This window comes from Melospiza georgiana, chromosome 6 (assembly GCF_028018845.1).
Source record: "Melospiza georgiana isolate bMelGeo1 chromosome 6, bMelGeo1.pri, whole genome shotgun sequence".
NCBI classification, from domain to species: domain Eukaryota; kingdom Metazoa; phylum Chordata; class Aves; order Passeriformes; family Passerellidae; genus Melospiza; species Melospiza georgiana.
Genome location: NC_080435.1, coordinates 48,579,038 through 48,598,866, shown reverse-complemented (window position 1 = coordinate 48,598,866; position 19,829 = coordinate 48,579,038). Strand labels below are relative to the sequence as shown.

Genomic DNA, 19,829 nt, shown 5'->3' with positions numbered 1-19,829 from the left:
GGAGGCAGAATAGAAAACTGTTTCAAGAACGTGACAAACTTTTACATCAGCTTTTGTACTTGGCATTCTGTATTCTCTCTGTCAAACTTCAGCAAAATGTACTAGACTTTTTTAAAGTATAGAAAGGGCCACAAGTTCTGGTTTAATGTTTAATTTTATGTGGTTCTCCAAGCAAAATTCTTGTCTATGAATAATGCTAAATTTTGCCCTTGTATGAGATTTTAGGTTAGTTTTGTGGTGCTCAAAAATGCGCTTTTACCTCTGTTAGGCATACAAAAAGTTTTTTAGGGCCTTGAGATATGATATAGGCTGTTTTTCATGCCTGGGAACTGTAGTGAATCTCAGAAAATCCATTAAAAACTTCTTGATATTATTGTCTGTACATTGTTATATTTAGCAATCTCCAAAAGAGACTTTTTCTCCTCCGTTGTCCTTGTTTCTCTTTTTGACTAAGTGCTTTGCTTCCTTTCTCTCTACCTTAGAAATTCCTTACACTTGTGTTACGTAATGTGGATCTACAATTTCTTTGTGTACTGTACGAACTTATTAATAGTTTTGGGTCATCATGCTGCTGTGAAAATTGACCCCAAAGTGTCTCTCTTGCTACACTTTACTAATTTTTTGGTGCAAATTAGGCTGCCTCATCCTTTTCAGGCTAAGCTCAATTTGAATAGCATTTACAGACACTGGATAGAGATGACTGTTCATACATGCTTTGATACTTTTAAAAGCATTATTAGCATTTCTGTACAGGCAGAGATAAATGTTTGGTTTAAGTATCAGTGCATTCATTGGAGCACATTCTGCTGATATCTTGGATGCTCTGTTTTCATTCCTAGCAACTTCTATTGACACCAAAGGGAAGTTGCATTCATTTAGGCAAAGATTTCAAGCATTTTATGGATAATATCAACTTGATAACTTGTGTGCTTGTAAGCTTTTTTGCTGTAGAAGAAGTCATGCAAAGCTTAACATATATCATACTAGAAATCTTGTGGATGGTAAAAAACAAGACAAGCATTCTCATTCCTGTACAGTGATTCATGTGTTAGAGTGGACTATGTATCTGTCTGTCTACTCTATGTGCTTTATGGTGACTGCTACTTGGAATTTATTTGTCTGTTGCCTAGGGATATACTTTCTGGATGACTACAAAGTTCAGATTTGTTTGTACGAGTTTGCAATGAAGCACTTATATAGTCCAGGAGAGTAAGAGGAGCCTCCTAATGAACTCATGAAGCATGCTGGGTTTAATCAGGGGAATTATTAGGATAAGGAGAATCTTTATTTCTTTACAGTTAGCCACTTCTTGTGCAAAGCACTGACATCATAAAGAGGCATGGACAGACACTTTGAAATCTGTTCAAAGCATTGTGTGAGAGACAGGCTCTAAGTGCTAGGCTGCTTTCTTGAGCGTGGCTCCAGGTTTTAGGTTAGATTGTCTGAGCTGAAATGAGACTCTAGCCAGGGTGAGTGGACCAGAAGCGAAGGTGTAGCTTTGGGGTGGAGGCAGTCATGGCTTCAGCTTTCTGCTCCACAAATACTGGGCAGGAACCTTAAATACTTTCCTCGTGTTTGTATCCATCTTGAAACTTGCTGTATAACTGACAGGAGAGCTGTTCTGCATGAACACAGTGTCTTGGAACTTTTGCATAATCTTTTTATCCTCAAGGGAATCTTCCTCTTACCAAAGGCCTTTGAGTTCACCTGCATGTTTGGTCCTCACTGTGACAGACTAGGTGTGTCCTACTTGAGCTGTGTTCTTTGTAGAGATAAAGGTAGTGCCTGTGGTTGTATCTACCTTCACATTTGTGGCCCAGACCAGTGATACCAAATTGTTGAGTTGCACCCCAGTGCAGACCTTAATGCTTCTACATCTCCTTGGGGGCTCTGAGCAGAGTGATGACCAAAAAGGCAGTGTGTTTTCACAGGCCTGTTGCAGAGAATGAGTGATTTCTGAATAGTGCCTTAGGAGCTGTTGACCTGGAGAATAGAATACTTGGCCTGTCACCTGGGAAGCCTGGTTTCAAGCTTGTAACTGATGTCTCTCAAGGGATACAAGGGATACCAAACCTGAAGATGTGCTAAGCTCACTCTGATCCTCTGGCTGAACCTGACACTGTGTATAGAGAGGGATGTGACTTTGCTTCCCCAGTGCCAGGTTAGTCATTCTCCCTGCTATGTCTGAAGCACTATGGCAAAGGCATTCCTTTGGGATGAGGTGTGTCCTCAGTTCTGGTCTGTTTCCTGGGGTGGTTTTTGGGTTTTCCTAGCAGCTCTTTTCTATATGAGCCGCTTTGTAAGCTGACATTGGAGCAAGACTTTTATGTTCCCTTCCATGCATCAGTACAGTTTCAGTGGTGAGAAGAGAGTTTCTGTCTCAGTCTTTCTGATCTGAAGGCATTCCTGTTTGAGTTGTGATACAGGGTTGAGCTCTTTTGTGTGGAACAGGGCACTTGGTACATGTTTCATATACTGTCAGGCAATTTATTACTATTGTCAAGTTGTCCTGTGCTTTTAGTAAAGCTGCTAGAACACCATGCTTTGTGTTGCACTTGGAATTGTGTGCATTCCAGCATACATGCTGCTGTTCCCTGAGTGTAGGGGCCTTGTGGGACTGCAGCATGTATATGTCTGGTTGGTGCATCTCAAATGGACTTTCTTGTGAACCTTTATGTTCTGCTCCTCTAAGATGGCACAGTCTGAGACTTTAGGTTGCTGTCTGTTGTCAAAATATGGAGTATCTATGCCCTGCTGAAAAGTAAAGCAAGGTTTCTAGGCATAATACTGGAATCATCTACCCAGGGAGGTGGTAGAGTCACCATCCCTCGAAGAGTTTAAAAAAAGACTGGATGTGGTACTTGGTGCCATGATCTAGTTCAGGTGTTAGAACATGGGTTGGACTCGATGATCTTAAAGGTCTCTTCCAACCTAGAATTTCTGTGATTCCTAACAGAGAATTTAAGAGCCTGTAATATAAGTGTGTAGTTGTGATGTTGTCATGTTTCTGTGCTGCTGCTGAAAGGAACAGTTCCTCCTTTCTCTAGCTGCTTAGTCTCATCTTCTGTTTGAAGCTGGGTTTAATGGTTATGCAGTTGGCAAAGGCTCTCAATCCAATCAGTTCCATGCTCATCACATTGACCTTGGAATGGCTGTCACTGTGCAGGTGCATGAACACTAATATGAGGTTAGGGAAATGGAGATGCCACATTCCATTATAGAGATGGGAGAGCTGCTGTGTGAGTGTCAGATGGTGGTAAGGACTCTTGGATGCCCATGTCATCAATTTGTAAAATATGCCTGCTGCTGGGTCTCTGTGGACATTGTGAATGGAAAGACTCCTGTTTGTGCCATATGAGAAGTGGCATATATGTGTGTAAAAGTGCATATATTTACTCAGAAAATGAGTTGTGTGTGTGTTTGGCACCAGTTAAGATTAGTGAGGTGCATCCATTTACAAATGTTTCTTTGCTCTGTAAAAGCCTCCATTTCCTTGGTAGTTGTTCTGCTTGTCAGCTGTTACTGTGGGCTCTTCTGGGAGCTCTGGAGATATGAGGCAGTAAGGTCACGGCAATATGAATAAGTTATAGTGATGTGAAGTGAAATACACTTCATCCAAGAGGAGACAATTTAAAGTCACCCAATTCTAAATTATAAGCTACTTCTCAGTTACTTTGGACAAAAGCATTCATCAGTGCAGCTTGTAAATTTGCATGGTAATGTGGTAGCTTTTCTATGTATCTATATACATAAAAAGTCAGAATTTTCTTTTAATGGCATGTAGAAAACAAATAGAAAAGGAGTGGAAGAATTGCCTGAAGATGTAATTCATGTTGTAATAAATCCCACAATTTGACTGACAGAAGAGCTGTGCTTGTACACTCTAATGACCAGGTTATTTATGGTAGGATTTTACTCTGCTGTGGATTTTGTTGCTGTTGTTGATTTTTTCATAAAGCAGGGTAAGCATGTGGAAGGGAGACGTTCCTCAGGAAGTGATAGACATGCTGCAAAACTCAAATTCTGCCCACAGAAGGCAGTGGAAGCAGGCTGATTGAGTTATGCCTTCTAGTTAAGGCCAGTTGTCTTGGTTTTTAGTGAGCAAGCCAAATTGTCATCTTCCCTCCTTGTGAGATCATCCATGGCAAACTGATAGCATCCCCTGACACAGGAAACTGAGTTGTTTGGGTCCAGTTTGGATTTCCAGGCGCTCTACACTTGAGACTTGAGGCCATGTTCTTGAATTGTGGCCTGCATCAGTTCAGCAGGCCTGGGATTCAGCACAGAATTTTGGATATGTAGCTCTACCAGAGCATCTCTCACTGTGCTGAAGACAATTTGGTTTTGACAGGTCACTGTGGTGTGTCGCTTTGTTGGGCTTGTTTCATTGAGTTATGATGAAGCTATTTTGATGCCAGGTCAATCTGCTGAACATAGCAACCAATGATTTTTTTTCCTGCCAAAATATTAGTATGCCTAATTTAAATTTCTGTGTGGCTTGAACTTGTTTGGGTCCTTTTTCCTTTTCTTTAGGCTAAATTGATTCTTCAGCTTCTGTCCATTTAGTTTTTGTGATATGGTTAAGTCATGTTCTAGCACATGAGAAATCACACTATTAGTAATCTATGGTAAGCACTGTTGTCAGTGCTGTAGATCTGTGTGGTTGTCTTTTTCTCTTCTAAACTTTATTTGTGGTCCCTTGTGTGTCATGGCCTGTGCACAAGAACCTAAACATGAATTTTAAGACAGATTTAAGAATAATGCTGGTTTGAGGGTATTAAATTAATCTGTTTCTTTATATAGCAGGCAGGAAGTATATTACATATTTTTCCAGGAAGAACTCAGGGGATTTTCTTTAACCCCAATTCCCTACAAAAAACCCTAAATACTACTTTTGTTGAATATCTGGCTTGTGCCAGTTAGCTTTTACAACCTTAAAATCCATAAAAATAAAACGTACGTGTGTTGATCAATAGCTCCCATTGTTGGTTGTGTTAGTCTGAAATTCTATATCATGAGAAGTAACTGGGGGCTAGATGGGTGGGTAAGTTTCTTTGACATCAATTCTTAACAAAGACAACTGGGCTAATGGTAGAAATTATACTAAGCCATGAGAAAGTGTTGAATGTGGTAGCAAAGAGGGGTGTATTTCTTGAAGGAGAAGCTCACTCCATTTCTGGGTTCCTGCTCCTTCTTGTAATGCACAGAGACTTCACATTCCAGAAGAGCTGGATCTGTGTGCATTTTCTTAATCTCTGGGAGCACCTACTGTCAGGCATTCTTCTCACACAAAGCTCACGGTGTTATGCTTGCAGAACCATTTCATGGGAACACAGCGCAGCTGCTGGACAACACAAGTGGCTGTAACAATCACCCTTTCATAGCAACTCACTTTTGTGGTCTAGCAATCATTTACCTCAGGTTCAGGAAGTTTGTGTGTTCCTTATGGCACATCCCTTCACCACAACCTGTTGGAACTGATATGCGGCCAGGAACAATAATAAGCCTGGCCAGGTGGTAGCTTTCCTGAGAAAGATCTGCATTCTTTTGCAGCTCACAGGCTGAATACAAATTGACAGTGTTGCCAAAAAAAAAAGCCCTGAAAACCCAAGCAAATGTCATCTTGGGGTGCATGAGTTGGAACAGAGCCTGCAAGGCACATGAAGTAATGTGTCCATTCTGCACAGCCCTGATAACGCTGCTTCTGCAGCAGCCTCACCTACTGCCATTGGTCTAGGGCATGGCATTTCAGAGAAAAGGGCAATCAGCTGGGAAGTGCCCTAAAGAGAGCAGAATCCTAATGCCCTAAAGTGAGAAGAATTGGAGGTTTTGTAAATACAGTGTATTGTACTGTGCTGTTCAGCATAAAGAAAAGGCTGGAGATCATCTTGACTGTAAAAAGTTGTTGTAGGAAAGAAAAAAAATAACACATGTTCCCCCTTCTTCTGCCAAGCATATTCTCCAGTTCTGTTGTAGGTAGAAGAAAAGTAGTGGCCTTCCACTGTGCCCAGGAGGGATGATAGGTAAGTGAAAAAGACAGTATAGTTGTGCAAGTAGGCAGGGGAATTTTTTTCTTGAGACCTCTGCAACCACCTCTGACAAATATACTGGGAATGATACAGATGCTGTTTCAGAGCTGAGATGTTGCCTTCTCCTGAGGTCAGTGCTGTCCTGGTTTGGTTCAATCTCTAATAGTGCAGAAGGTACCTTAGAAACCATTCTGAGTGTGCATTAAGTAGCTTCAAGTCCCTTTATTTTTTTGGGAGGCATGACTTGGGAAGTCTAAGCACCTGGTCTAAATGTGTGCAGATCTCTTGAATATAGAGGCTTAGTGTGAGTAGGGTGTCAGAGATGACAGAAGATATTTCCTCTGCCTTCATGTGCTGCACCTGGGAATCGATAGCATGTCTCCTGATACTGACCAGATAAAGTGCTATTCATCTCAACAGCTGACACTTTTTGGTGAGATGACTTTTCTTGAATGTGTTCCAAAGAAAGGAGGAAGAAGTGTGTGTGAAACACAGTGAAATCAGTGTGATAATAGATAAAATAAGCACCTGTGCTGGTCACATCTGTGTCATAGAACAAACCCTCTCTTGTCTGATTATCTTCCGTTTTCTCATTTTTGGGTTCAGTATTCAGCCCTTGAAACAATGGCTTGTTTTGTGCTGATGGAATTTAACTTTGCTCAGAAGGAGTTATATGCTTTATATGATCCAGGCAGAAGCTGCTGATACTTCCATACTGTCCAAATACTACAGAAATGCTAGTTAGCATTCTGTCTGTCTGCAGAGAGAAATCCTGTTTGGAGGGCAACCACTGCTCTTTAGGAATGGCTTTCAAAATGACTGAGTTTCACTGAAGGAGGTGCCCTTTATTTCCTAGCAGAATGTTTCTACTTGTAGTTCTTTCCTCCCAGCTTCAGTGCTTGGGCTAATTTGACTGGGTTGTGATTGCCACTCATGAAAAATGATTCCTGTGAATTGGGAACCAAAGCACAAGTCTGCTCTTTTCCCCAGTCAGGGTACTACCTATGCAGGCAGCAGGGTGTATGCACACTGAGAGGTTGCTCTTATCTGTAGAGTGGAGAAAATCATGTTTCCACATCTAATGGCACTTCTAGGAAAGTAATTGGCAGAGTCAGGCGCAGGACTTGGAAGCAGGTTCAGTTCTCATTGAGCTGTTTAATCTTCTGCCCTCTGATGCCAGTTAGTGAAGATTTGTAATATGTCTTGTCTTATATTGCTGAGTCAATTTTTCTTGCTTGGAAAAATTTGAAGTTGGTCCTTCCTCCTCAGAAACAGGCTTATTTTTGCTCTTCATCATATCCCTCACAGACTTTTCTTCCCTCTTGTCAAAGAGGCATCTTTGGTTCTTTCCCTCTGTAACACGCTGGCTCTGCATGTCTGGTCTGGGTCCTGGGGTGCTGCCTCCTGAAACTGAATTCTCCATAGTGCCACTGGCAAAGGAGGAAAAAAAAGTGAATGAGACATGTCTGTAGCAAAATACAGAATACTAAATCTTGAGCTGTGAAGTCATGATGCTCCTGCCTTTTGTTCTGAAGCCCCATGGTTGTCTCATCAGACTACACCACAAACATTCATGGATACTGAGTGTCTCTCCTCGGAGAGTAGTAATGAGCTAAAAAATCAGTGTTTCAAGAGACCTGGTTTGAGTTGAATGTTTTGGCCATAAGCAACATAGATGTCCTTTTCTGAAATCTGTGTTTTAACATGCTGGTGATTCTTTGTATTTTCTGTAATTTTCTCCCTGGTGTTAGGTATGGATAAATACATGTAATACTGCAATGTGCTTTGTTACAGCAGGAAGAAATAGTTCAGAGGATTCTCTGGAAAGCAGGCCTTTGGCACTGTGTGTTGTAGGGCTTGGTAATGACTCTTGCTGCCTAACCTTGATAAAGTTATCTTCATGTTGGGGTTGGGGCAACTGGTTAATAGCTGATAGAACAAGTGATGTCTGGGGTGATTAATGGTGCTGGAAGGAAATGATACCATAAAGGTTCACTTACAAAATGCCACACCTAACCTGCTGGCAGCCACAGTGCTGCAGTCCTTTCTCCCTGCCATTCTGAAATGACTTTTGTCATTTGGTTAAAAAAATTGGTGGGATGACTAGGCTTATTCCTTACCTTGTCACCGTGCTTTCCCTAAAAAGAGAACTGTCATCATTGTACTGGTGGGCTGGGAAACGCTGCCTGCTTCAGCAGTATGGTATGTTTTAGTGAGTCCAGCAGTGATCACTTAAACCCAATAGGGTATGTATGTTTCAAGGAGAAACTTGGTTATTTCCTGGTAGTTAAAATACAGTCCACAGAGATGAACTTAATACAGAACCCTGTTGTTCTTTAGCTCTGCATGTCGTGCAGCTGCGTGTGGATGCCGCTTTGTTCAGGAACATGCCGTTCCTTTGATTACAAAATCTCGTCTCAGTTTTGGGGAATTTACAGGCTGAGGCTCCAGCCCCCTGTGCCTGCTGTCCCTGGAGTGTGGTACCAGTGCAGATGGAATGGGCTCTCCTTGCTGCAGTTTGAAGGGTGAGAGGGTGGCAGTGCTAATGGCGTTCAAGTTCATTGATATGTTTTGCATTGTAGCAGAGGCTGTAATTGCTTGGAGCTGTTTGGGGTGACAGGCCAGCTGGAGAGTGTGAGGACAGCCAAACAGACCGGGACTCACCAGCCAGCACCTGAAGGGATGGTTACAGCAGATGCCTAGGGCAAGTGTGAGGCACAGAGCAAACGTGTTCACCTTCCCCTTGGCAGACCCTCTTCTGTCAGTCACTTTTAGAGACTTTGGTGGCAGCAGTTGTGTCCATGGTACCACGTTCAGTTGCCACAGATGGATCTGCTCCACATGAACCTTTTAATGCATTTTTGAACTCACTTTCATATCTGCCATCACAAGAACATAGAGAGGCTATTGGCATTTGTTGGCAGCTCTCTAATTTGGCTGTGAGTAGAAACAGAAGCAAATAGAAAATTGAATTATCTGTGATGTTGGTTTTTTGGTTTTATTTTGGGTTTTGGTTTTGTGTGTTTGTTTTTCAAGCCTGCAAAGGAGTAGGTATTACTTATTTTTAAGTATGTGTCTTGGTATTCACTTTACAAAAACAACCTGGCTCTTAACTAATTAAAAAAAAAATTCAGTCAAGTTGTCTTGCAAAGTTCAGATGTCAAAAGTTCTTCCCCAAAAAGAAAACCCTTTCCTGCTAAAAATAAAAAAGCTTCTAGAAGAGGGAGGAGGAACTAAGATTTGGTTCAGTTTAGAATCCATCTTCTAACCTAATCTAGTGCATGGTAATCTGTGACTTGAAACCAACAGTGGAGGGGTTTGTGGAACCTAAAAACCCCTTGTAACTGAAGAGAGAAGGGTGTCTGGATCCTCGTTTGCTGCCTGATGAGGTTAAATGCTAACATAGCAGAGGGGCACTCCCAGAAAGTGAAGCACTGTATTAGTACTGCAATAGTAACAGAAGCCCTGTCTTTTCTAGCATTTATGCTAAATGTGCAATTCATTTTTTAATAAAATCTGCACCTGACTTTGATCTTATATTGACAGCATCAAGTTTTTCTGGTCTTCCTATTGATTTTTTCAGTTAAAATTGCCTTTCTCTGGTCTCAAGTATGACTTTAAGAGTTGCTTCAACTCTGCATTCTTTCACACTGTTACCTAAAATGGAATTTTCTTTGCCAGCCAGTCTTTAAGCACAGATGTGCATGCCCTCAGCCCAGCCTCATGGTTTTAGAGTTAGTGTGCTGTCTGGAACAGGTATATGCTGATAATGTGTTGAGTCATGGTGTTTCCAGCATGTGTAGCTTTAACATAAGTGTCCTTTGAGATAGGCTGGGTAAACCGTGTTATCAGAGGCTCTGTACAAGGCACCCTGGCATGACAGAGCTGTGTGTGAAGCTCAGCATTCAGATACACTTGCTAGTTGGAAGGGTGGGAAGAGAAGGATAGAGGGAGCTTGTTCTGAGGTTGCCTGTGGTGCTGCTCTTGTTTTGTTGACAAAGAGGGAGCTTAATTCACTGGAGCTGTCAATCTGGTAGTTTTCAAGCCTTGAAAGAAAACTCCTGTAAAACTGTGTGTAAGAGGAAGGAAAGGGAAAAAGAAATAAGCAAGACTCCTATTTTGATGAAAGATTAATGATATAAAAATCCCCCCACCATTGTAGTTGCTGACCTCTGCACTGTATCTAGTAGAAAAGGGGAAAGCACAAGAGTAAAAGGGAAGCATTATTGCTGTATATTGGGTTGGAGCACTGTGTGCTGGGGAAAAAGGATATGATGATAGAATTGAACTGCACCCTTCGTCCCTTGGTAGAAGTTTTACTTTTCAGAACCTTATAAAGCTCATTTAATCTGTGGAGAAAAAGTTTGTGCTACACCTTTGGTTGTTGCTGGTTGTGTGAACTGCAAGTGGGAACTGGGGCTATAGGAGGAGAGAAGAGCTGTTTGCAAATGAACTGGATGGGGTTATATTTTTTGACTTTGTGGCTTGATGTTTTGGTGTAACCTTTCCTTCTGCGTCAAGAAATAGGTCAAAGTCCAGGGACATTGTCCAGCTTGAAGTGAATTTTGAAAAGAGTAGATCTTTTTTTGATGTTTTTCTTGAACCAAAATTTTAACGCATTTTAAATGCGAAGTACCAGTTTGCTGCTAGATAGGGGGTTGAAACTCTGTTTTGTTTTTCCTTTCTCTTTCTAATGCTATTTTAGGCCCTCAGTTTGCAGCATCTAGGAGGATGTGTGCTTTAAATTTTGGTTTCTGGTTTTTTGGTGTTTTTTTTTTCAATAATTCAGTAGACTGAAAAAATCTTTGGTCATAGGCATCCACCAGTCTAAATTACTTTTGTTTGGGGCTAGCTTAGTTTCAAGAACTCTCTAGTAGTTTCCTTTCTGATTCCTTTTTTAGTGCAATGTGACTAGCTTTACTCTTTATGTATGCTATAGGGCATTGATCTTCATCACTTTTGTTGCTTACTAGTGATGGATTGCCCATTTTCAGCTAGTATTGCACCCCAGGGTAGAGCATTCTTGTGGATCAGAACTTGCTTTTCCAGTAAAAATAGTGGATCTTGGTATTGCCTGGTCTAAATGTAATTTAAAGGCTCTCTTAGATACTTTAAATATCTGACAGGTTGTCATTGCTTCTGGATATTGTAATCAAACCACAGGAAACTAGTGTATAGCTCATTCTCCCTGAGAAGGCTCTGGAGAGTAGAGAAGACTCTGCTTGATTGGTGCTGGTCAGCTGCTGTGTTTTAATTGTGGTGGTGGGATGTAAGTGCTCATTTGAGTCAAATAGGAGTGGAGCCCACAATGTGAGGAGTGAGAAGTGGTTGAATGAGCAAGGCATAGGGTCATTGGGGAGTTCTGTCTTTTTCTCCGTGTAAAATAAGCTCAAGTGCATAGCAGAGAATTCTGATTGCAGCAGACTATCACTTCCAGGTGTGCTGTGCTGACCACCACCTCTTGTGGTAAAAGTCTTTCCTCATTTTTGTGCTACTGTGTTCAGTGGTTTCCTGATCAGTGAAGGGCTGCATCTTGGCTCACAATAGCTATTGTTTGAGTGGGGGTTGGCACAATATTTTTGTGCTGTGATTTGATCCCTAGTTTGTCTTGAATAATCTATTAAAGTGTAATGCTTAATCCCTTTCCTTTTTGGCAGGTTTTCCTTTAGTATTTTTGCTGTAGTAATGAAACAGTGTAGCTTGGCTTGCAAGAGAATCGCTGAAGAAAAACAGTATTTTGGGATGTTTCTTTTGTGTCTTTGGCTTAGAACAGAAAGAACAGCCAGAGGCAGAGCAGGTTAGACTTTCACTCTGATGTGCTGTGTCTGTTCATATGTTAACAAATAACTTCCCTGGTTCCTAGTTTCTCCTGTTTGTCATTGTGAAAACGTTCTGTAGAAACAGATATTGGGAAGTTTCTTCAAAAGGGAAACGTTTCTGAAATCACAGAACATGGTTAGAGCATTTACTACAGCTAATGTGTGTTTTTAAAGTCACTTTGGTAGCACCAGACTGTGGAAAAGCATGTTTCTTCCCTGCCCCCTACCCCAAATTACACTAAATGCAATTAGGAGGCCTTAATTAAAATGCTGGGTTCGTAGCTTGGGCAAGACTTTGGAAACAAAGTAATTTATTCTAAGACAGCTCTACCAAAGATTTCTTCTGGTGCAAAGCTGTTTCCTGATGTGTAAGATCAAGATCTCTAAATCTTGTTCCTTAGCTGAACTAGATTGTGTACAAGTTCTTTGTGCAAGTGCTTATTCCTGAAACAGTAATCCTTGCATATGAATTAGGCTGAGATTCAGAAAAGCTCCTACTTTTTAAGGTGTTGAGTTTCTTTGACCTTGGTGGGAACCGATCATGTTTGCAGATCTTGGCCTAATCCAGCTCCCTCTGAAGCTACGAGGAATCTCTAATTGGATTCCTTGGGAACTGGATATTCTGAACTGGTGTTCAGATTTTTTTTTTTTAATGGAAATCCTGAGAGACTTGGAATGGAAATTGAATTTGTTCACATTGGCACAAATTTGATGGCAAACCTGGATCACCACATGGATTTCTTTCACTGTCTCATTCTTGCCTTGTTGTGCCATAGCGAGTGACAGCAGGCACTTAGAAGATATCATAGCTTGATAACAGCAATTGATGGCCAAGAATCAAAAAGGTGGTAGGTAGTAATTAAAGCATGCAGCCATGGTGCCATTGAAAGTACACTGAACACCTGCTTGGCCCAGGGATGTATCCAGTAGTGTAATTTGAAATTTGTTTTTGTAGGACCAAGTGTAGTATTTGAGTTTCCTGTTACTTGTTAGTGCTGTTGACACCTTTTCTTATGTTGACTGATATGTGGGTGTGAAAGCTCCCTGGCAGAATAGACTTCTTAGCACTCTTGCTTCTGGTGGTGAAACCTGAAACACAAATGTTTGTTTCTGAAAATGTGCATGGTCCATGTGAACTCTCCCAGTTCCCTCTGCCTTTAACTGGAAGTAGATTGCCAGTTGTTTAGGGCTGATCCAGGCATAATGGAGCAGCCTAGAAGTACTATTAATATTATAGTAAAAGGCTTGTGCTGGAGAATGTTTCTGGTTTTATATTTTTTGGTCTTTGAAACAGTAATGTCTGTGCAGGGCTGTTTTCAGCAGCTGCTTTGGCTTTGAGAGGATAATTGTTAGAGCCTTCAATAAGAACAGGGATGAAGGTTCTCTTTCAGTAAAATTTGACCTCCTTTTGATAAAATAAAAACTCTTAAAAAGTTAACTTATTCTTTGTATGTCTTTGAAAGTGAAATTTTTTTCCTTGGCTTTTTTCTTCCTGTCCAACACTTCAGGAAATTAAATTATTTATTTTAAATGGCTGTTGTTGGTGTTGGATGGCTACAGGAACTCAGAGGTATTTCTGCAAGGCCAATCCCCAAAAAACCTGAGAGCTGGCTTTTTCCTGCTGTGCTGGAAATGTATAGTTTGACTATGAGGAGTTTTTGAAGCGTGCTGCCCAGATAGTTCAGAAATATGAGCAGAGTGCCAGGTGTGTATAGATGAGCTGGGAACAATTGAAATGTGTTCAAATCTTGGTGTCTTCCATGCATTCCCTGGGATGGGGGTTGTACAGGGAATTTGCAGATCAAGGAATACTCTCCTGTGCAAGAGACTGAAGACCCTTGAATCAGGCACAGGCCAGGACAGGGTTGGCTTTTGGCTCAGTCACAGGCTTCACTGTAACTTAAGTAAATTAGTGCATTTTCTAATTTACATTTTCTGCCTGTCTGAAATAATGCAAACCAGTTTGAATGCTGTCCAGTGGCTGAACATTGCATGTGCATTGCTCATAGATCGTTGGATCTCAAAGAAGAGCCAATGTGTGTATTGCTTTCTTCTTGTTTTTCAGCAGCTCTTGATTTACATTTAGTTGTTCCAACATATAGTTCAAAATTAAAAATTAAAGTTGTTATAATTTGTCTCCTTCTCATTGATTTCTGTGAAGAAATATCATTGGACCTTGTTGAGGACACCAAGATGTTTTAACAATTTTAATTCATTCAGCTGCTGTTATCTTTCAGACCTGTTTAGCTTATGAATATTTTCAGTTCATATGCAGAGTAAGTAACTCGGTTTTTGCCAAGCTAAGATTTCATCTTCTTGCATTGACTTTCCTAACATGGTACCTTTAAGCTGTGGTAAAAGTAAAGCTATGGTTTGAAAAGCAAAGAGAGGAGGAGTCAGGAGGCAATGTACCAATCCAGTGCAGAAGAGGCAGTGATGGTGATAAGGATTGTTTTCTTGCTTACATTTTGCTATTCTTCTTTTGTGGTTGCCTGACTTCCAAGGAGGCCCTTGCAATTCTGTAGAGCAAGTAGTTGCCATTTTCCAAGTGCACATGAAACCTGCACAGCAAAATGAAAACTCTGGAAGTTGCAAATAAATTTGAGCTTGAACATAAACCTGCTGAGGCTAATGGGAAGGTTTACCTAACACAGGAAATTTGGGAAAAAAATCCTCCAAAGCAGGAGTCACTTTATTCTTCTTATAGCAGCTTATCCATGGAGGTGCTCTAAAACTTATCTAGCTTTGAACTAAAAAAAAAAAGGACAAATAATGAGTTATCAGAAATTATTAATTTTCTTTCACATCTGTATGATGTTTACTGGGACCAGCTCTTCCAGAAGTCTGCACTCCTCTTTGTTTATTCTGCACAGTTTTACTTGTATTAAACATCTGAAAGGTTCAAATGAGGTTGCTTCAGGGTTGTATCAGCCATGGTAACAGCTTGGTTTTGTCATGCTTATTTGAAAACTAAAAGATAGGTATGGTCTGCAGCTTTTTTTTTTTTTTTCTAAAAGAAGCTGCTGTTCACCATTGTACCAAGAAACTATTTTTTCCCTTCTAAATGAGGCCTGGATCTCCTAGGAGATTTGAAGACTGCATAGTTATTTTCTGAAACCTAGGATCATTTGATGCATCTTCTGAAATGTTTGAGAAATAGCACCATAGCTCTTTCCAGTGGCCCGCAAGCAGCACACTGCAGTGTTTCAGTCTTCCTTTACAGGTGGGGATGTAGCTGTGGGAACCTCTGGCCTCAGATCCCATCCTAGCAGTGACAGTGGAACAGTGTAATCTAAACACTCCCAAGTGGAAAAAAAGGGGGCAGTTAATTGACTTTAGAAGGGTCAGTATTTTAAGGTGAGCTCTTTTATGTTGGTTGTGTCAGTCACAGGACTGAAAACAGTATGGCTGCAGAACACAGTGTGTTCAGGTAATCTCTGGGTATGTGGAGGTTTCAGGGAGTGCTCTCATGGGAAAGAATAAAATGCCAAACTAGAATGAAACTTTTATAGACTACAAGGCCCTGTGCCTCCTCTCCTGGCTGCTTTTCAAATGGACAGCTGTGAGCCATATCCAGGAAAGAAGATGGATATGGCAATCAGAGTGGGCTGCCTGCTGTGATGCTCTGAGCTGGTCTGAGCACCCTTTCTGATCCAATACAAGGGTCATGCATGTACTTAAGCTGGGATGCTGTTTGTAATTCTTCTGAAGAAAGTTCATGTTGTGGAGTTGGCCTGGTTGTGAGACTGTTTTCATTTTACCGTGACTTTGTGGATTATTTGTGGACAAGTACTGGCTTCTGAAGCTGCATGTTTGCATCAGGGAAAGGAGATCCTTACTGTGTGTGTTCTTATTTTATACTCAGACTGGCAGCATGCCATGGATTTCCCATGCTGTTGATCTGTTGGAGAGTGCATTTCTGGTCTCTCTATTGCTTCTCTAAAGTTTGGGGGTTTTTTTTTGTCATCTGTTTGTTGGGTTTTTATGGGGTTTTCTTTGTTTTTTTTTTTGTTGTTGTTTCTTCAAGGAGGAGATTTAAATGTGGTCTTTTTCCTTTTGGCTTTGTAAATCCTTTGGAAGAATTTCTGTATGGTCTCACTTGTGTTGAAGAAATTATGTTAAGAAAAGCTGTGACTGTGTGCCAGGGGAAGTTTAAGTTAAACATTAGGAAGAAATTCTTCACAGAAATGGTGATTAGATGCTGCAGTGGGCTGCCCAGGGAGGTGGTGGAGTCATCCTTGGAGGTCTTTAAAGAAATATAGGACGTGGCCCTTCCTGTCATGGTCTAGTTGATGTGGTGGTCTTCAGTCAGAGATTGGACTTGATCTCAGAGGCCTTTTCCAGCCTAGTTGATGCTGTGATTCTGTGTGTGATTTGTCCATTCTGCAGCTGTGTGGAAAGTGGCAAAGGGCTGCTAGAGTAGTTTCCATTCTGGTTGGAGTACTTGGGGATGGTACTGGCCCACTGTCCAGATAATCCAAATGTTGTCTGGAGCATGTGAACAGAAGTGATGAAATTCAGAATCACTGTTGCCATGCAGGTACCAATTTATGGCAACATCCAAAGTGCTCATTATGTTCAAAAACTTGCTGCTGGTTGCTTTGAGTATGAAAGACAGGATGGTCCCTAGCAGGTGGTTTTCTCTTTCCCCCAAGACCACCATGCTGTGAAGGATAGAAAGGACAACACCACAGCTGCCACCTTGTTTTGTGTCACTGGTGTGAGAGCAGCAGGGATGGCTGCAGCATTGCAGTGCCCTCCCAGGCAGGGGCTGCCAAGGCTGAGGACTCTTTAGGCTGTCTTTGGCTCCCAGAGTGCACAGGTGTCACAGGGTTTCTAGTAACAGCAAATTGAAGGCTGTGGGTATTGCAGGATGAACGTGGAAGGACTCAAGAGGAGTTCCTTCCTTTTGTGTGGAGTACAGGACAGATGGGCCTTTGGAGGGACATGCAGACATAGCCAGGGTAACTGCTGAGCCTGTGGGATGCAGCTGGTGCAAGCCTTGGTGTGATCCAGGTGAGAGAGTAAACAGCACCATCAGTAAAAGTGAGGAACAGCATGGGAGGCAGAAGTTACAGTCCCTGAAATGGGTTTTGATTGAGACACTGATGGGACTCAGTACATCCCCCTCAGCAGCTGCAGTTTTAAAACCCATTTCATGTAAAACAGCTCCACTGAAAAACTGAATTCTAACTTTAGCTCTTTACAAGTACCTTTTTATCTGGGTTTAGAGAAGAAATACAAACTTCTGTTAAGTGTGTGAAGTGTCTGTAATGGCAAGCTTCACATCCACAGCTTCTGTTGCCTGTATTTTCTGAGCATGTTCATCATCAGTGGAGGTGTTTGGTACTTGACAGCATAAGCATGCCCTGACTACTTACGCTGCTAGAAAGGTGCAAGACCAGTGATGTTGGGCTTGGTGCCATTGAATTACAGCACAAGAACTGTATGGCTGTAGGTAAACAGAGACATTAGTTCTTGAGCAAGCCTATTGCCAAGGAAGTGGTAAACTTTCAGGAAGAAATTAAAAGAAACTTGCTCTTTGGTGTTCTCTCTACTTCTCTCTTGTGTATGAGCAGAGGGAGACATTTAATGGCAAATGTAGCACACAGGTTATCTTTGGAATCATCTGTAAGCAGTTTACTGTAAGATAGGATGCTGGACTTTGTGGGTTAGAGCCTTAGCTCTAGTGGCATATTTTACAGAGAATTACTTGAAAAAAAGAAATATTCCTGCTTTTAACAATATTAAAATTCTTGTTTATTTTCACATAAAGACTTATTCGTTCTTTCTCAGTTCATTGCCTTAAATGGCCAAAAATGCAGTTTTACATTTTTTCTTTCATTTTCCAATTGTTTGTCTGTAGGCTTTTTTTTTTTTTTCAGTAGTGATGTGAGTAGAGAAGTTAATTTTTACCAGGAAAAGTCTAGGTGTGACTTTACTAGGATTTTTCTAAGGAGAGCACCACAATATGAAAAGAATAGAATCATAATTAAATGATTGCTTTTTTCAGTGTCACTTCTGACTGAACATGCTGCAGACAGACATGGACATAAATGAAGCTGTAGTGTACCTCTGTGAGCAGGGTCTGTGGTTTAAAAGTGCCCTGCAGCACTTGGCTGCTGCTGCAAACTCCATTGGAAATTAGTAATTGGAGCTGTAGGTATTATGTCTGGCCAATATGTAGGTCAGTGCTTTTGTCAGTTCAGAAAATTTGCACTTTAGTGCTTTACAGTGGAACTGGCCTTCTCTTAAAGCCAGGCCTTGAGAGAGGGTCCTGCTGCAAAGTCGGGGCTGGCTGTGGTGCTGCTGCCCTGCCCTGGTGGGCTGTTGTCCCCTGTGCTCCCTGCTCTGCAGCCCTCAGCTCTGAGAGCAGCTGTGGAATTGGGGGGTGTTGGCTGCTGTCTGCCTTGGGGCAGTGGTGTGGAGACATGCAGGCCAGGCTGGAGGAAGGTCTTTTATGCTACATGGAACTTGATGCTAGAATTCAGATGGAGGGGAAAATGCAGGTGTTCAAATTATTCTTGCAAAAATATAAGTAGCCTGGCAATTAAAATGAAAATATCTAGAAACCAGAGAAGATAATTAGGGGTGATGTGGTGTTTCATTGAGATGTGAGGGCGTAGTCCAAATAATATGACAGTTTGCAATCTCTTAAGTGCAACTTTTGTAAGGTTTTGACTTTCATTTTATAGCCATCATGATGATATTATGGTCAACTGGGATGATTTTGAAGAGGAATGTTTTTTGCTAAATTGGATTAGCTTTTGCCCTTATTTAAGTTGATGCCTGTGTGTTTGGCACCTTGGACTGTGTGCTGACCAAGAACAAAACCCTGCCAGTGCATCTAGGCAGATAATGCCCAGGCAGTGCAAGAGTGAAGTCAGCAAGGCTGAGCAAGGGGGTTATGTAATGCTGGGTGTGGAGCAGCCTCCTCGCCATGAAGCACAGCTGACTGCAGGGATCTGATGTGCAAGGAGCTGTGAAAGCATGCTGCCAGGGAAAAAGGCTTCATGGAATAAGAAATCCTGCTGTTGCAGATAGATGTGCTAGGAGAGTGTAAAAGCAGACACTTGTTCAAGGATTTTCTTTTGTCCTCACAAACAAGAATTCATGAAAATATTCTGAGCAATTTTTCTTTATTTACTAAGATATTTGGAGGTAAAAGTGTACATTTGCAAACTTTAGTAGTATAATATAGTTCAGTTATTTTAATTAACTGTTACTTTATAACTTAAGTTACAGCAAATTGGATAAACAAAAGTCATATTACTTATAGTTCAAAGCTCTAAGACATTCGGGATCTTTGACATTATTAGAAGCTGTTGTTTAATGCAGGTTTTTTCTTATGTGGAGTGATTTTTCAAGTTCTTATATGTGTTTTGGAATTACAACTGTTTTAAAGTTGTTACAAGTCCTTTTCCTTTGTGTTGATTTTATCTCCAATTAACCTGTGATGTAATTCTGGCAGTATCTTTGAGCTGATCCTGTATGTAACATGTTGAATGTGAAAACCCTAAAGAGAGCACATGGGGTGCAGCAGTTTGCATCCAATAAAGAGCAATGTGAGATCATTCTGAAACAGCAGAGGAGTGGGCAGCTTCTCCTTGCCTTGTGTTGTGCAGTCACCCATAGGTTTGAAATCCCAGAGCATGGTACAACAGCATCTCCACAGTGCTCATCCCTTGTGTCTACAAACAAAAGAAGTGAGCAAGAGAAAATGACTGTGCTTGTCCACGGGAGATTGGTTCTGTGATCATGTGTAATCAAACATGTAATCAAACATTTAATAAACTACTTGTATTTTTCCTTCTAATTAGTTGCTGCCAATTACTGGGATTGAAGGGTGAGTTTCAGGGCGGAGATGAACAAATATAACCCAGAGAAAAACAACTAACTGCTACTGTGCCTTTGTGTGACTGCCTCTCCAAATCCCTCCCAAAAGCTGCCTCAGCTGTTTATATGTCCACCCCCTAAGTGA

At 41.3% G+C, this 19,829-nt stretch overlaps 1 protein-coding gene across 1 annotated transcript in view; it reads left to right on the top strand.

Moving 5' to 3' along the window:
* ITPK1 (inositol-tetrakisphosphate 1-kinase) overlaps positions 1-19,829 on the top strand; it is a 140,494-nt gene that overhangs the window by 1,433 nt on the left and 119,232 nt on the right. The window lies entirely within an intron of this gene.